Raw genomic sequence first — 2491 nt, 5'->3', positions numbered from 1 at the left:
GTTGTTGTTGTTGTTGTTGTTGTTGTTGTTGTTGTTGTTGTCGTTGTTGTTGTTGTTGTTGTTGTTGTTGTTGTTTCAAATCTTTATTCTCACGATAGCCAGTGGCCAATAAGAGTTGTTGTTGTTGTTGTTGTTGTTGTTGTTGTTGTTGTTGTTGTTGTTGTTGTTGTTGTTGTTGTTGTTGTTGTTGTTGTTGTTGTTGTTGTTGATTTCTTTTTTTGTTTATACTTCAAGTAGAACATTATAAGGACCAAGGAACTGCAAGTTTTTTATTTTCTATAAATTAAGCCTTGGCTCTCCATCCGAGTCCATTCTTTTTTGTTGTTCTTGTATTCTTTTATTTTACCTCTTTATGGGCACCGGCAATGCTGGCTTTTGATCGGAGGGAGAATCCTCCGATTCCTGCAAACACCGAAAATAGCAAGGGGGAATATCGACCTTCAGGGACATTTTGGTGAAAGCCAGATTTTACAGAATCGCATTGATATGGGCATGGACTCTTTGTAAACTTTCCTTTCAGTTGCATCTTCCTTTCTGCTCTGTTTTACTTCTCTTTTCGTTCGTCCCTCTTGATATTTGTACTTTGTACTGTTGAGGCAACAAACTGAAATAATAGAAACCAAACCAACCAAAACGAAATATTACAAATTGTATTTTCCATTATGGCCCATATTATAGGAGTATGTTCCGAAAAGGTTTTGTCCCCTCTGGAACATAGAACATGGCTAATGATTCAAATATCTAGTACAGTATACTAGTACCAGTATACGCAGAGCTCACTGACTTGTCAGTTTGAGCACTCTGGCAAGGTACGTTCGGGCCTGATTGGACAATTTTATTTTCATTGCTATCAGGTTCGGCCTCATTTCCTCTGCGCTGCGCTGATGAGTTCACAGAGAACGAAACAGCGCGCTTTGTCTGCGTAGACGCCGAGACCTTTGAGGTCGGCAGAGCAGCCTGGGCCCCGCCACCACTTCTCGCACATATTCGGGAATATAGTGGGTTTTCGTATAAAAAAAATAAAAAAACTGCATGCTGTCCGCAGATTGAGCAGTACAGTATACCATGTATTTCTTCGTCAAAAACGAAGTCAAGCCCGTGTGCTGGTCTGCTGGACTGCTGGTCGATCGAGCCAACTCATTACATGACAAGACGAGTCGGTGAAGAAGGAAGGAGAAAAGCAAGACACATCTGCAACATCTTTGTTTGATCAAAATGAGCTGAGCTGCTGATACGAAGCGTCGACCAAGCATCCCTGACTGGAGTGAATGCCCCAGCTGGCCTCTCGTTTGTCAGTGGTTGCCGATGGACCTGTTAGTATCACACTCACGACTACAAGTTTCCTGGTGTGCATCGACATCGGCATCAGTGGGGCCTCCCGCTGTCGATCCTGTTGACGGGCGGACAGGTCGGTGTGAATCCTGAACGGCAACCGAGCCTGTCGCGTTGGGGGATCTCGGCGGTGAGTCTCGCCTGGCCTGCATACATGGACATTGCAACATCATAATAATAAACAACATACATGTACTTTCCTTTGGCATCAGTATTCCGCGTAAGATTTTCGTCGCCTGTGTGGTGTGTTTCTCCACCAATGAGCGCGTCCTATGATTATTTATCGCTGTTCTCACACTTTACCATTTTAGCAGCTTGCATATGCCATTGATATATGTGGAAAGCGCGCACTTGCGCCATTTCTGGTGTATAAGAATGATCATTCCTCCATTATCATCATTATCATCCTCTACTGATGAGCTCCGACAGGGAGCGAAACAGCTGTCTAGAGGCGTGGAGCAATAATTATTATCTCTCAACGGAAGTGTCCTTGCTGGTGTCTGTATGGTTCGGCTGAAGAGCGCGTGGTTGTGATGAGTTGGGAATGCAATGAATTAAAATAAAAGGAACATTGAAAATATGAGATGATTGGTGAGGTGACTGCAGCCTCAGCTATTACACCCGCCTTCAGCACCTCGTAGAGAAGGAGCCATATCTCGAACGAATTACTGGCTCTGATGATGTTGAAATGGTGTGGAAAGCTTGGGATATGCACATGCAGAGTCTCATAGATAGATCCTCTTCATGGTACCTTCACCAACCCCGGAAGAAGAAAACAGTATGGTACACACCTGAGCTACACAAGTTAAAGGGGAGGCAAAACCGACTCTACAAAGCGTGCCTGCGGGATTCGCAATGCACTGTGGCGAAGTCAGCTTACTGCATAGCTCCAAACATCTACAAGAACAAGCTTAGGGAAGCCAGGAGAATTACTCTAGAGCAGGATGCTGCGAACATCTCCAGCAACTGTACACGAGGGAGTTTTGCTTGGTAGAAAAAGGCAAAGCAGTTCTGCAATCTTTCATCAGATGCCCCAAATGTACCCGATCTGACGAACCCAAGCGTCCCTAGCATCCAAGTATGAACAGCACTCCAGAAAGCAGACTTACATGCTCAGCATTTTGCCACACAGTGTACCGCACCACCATCAGCCAACAGG

The sequence above is a fragment of the Sycon ciliatum genome, chromosome 13 (assembly GCF_964019385.1).
Source record: "Sycon ciliatum chromosome 13, ocSycCili1.1, whole genome shotgun sequence".
Taxonomy (NCBI): Eukaryota; Metazoa; Porifera; class Calcarea; order Leucosolenida; family Sycettidae; genus Sycon; species Sycon ciliatum.
Note: the sequence above shows the minus strand (reverse complement) of the source record.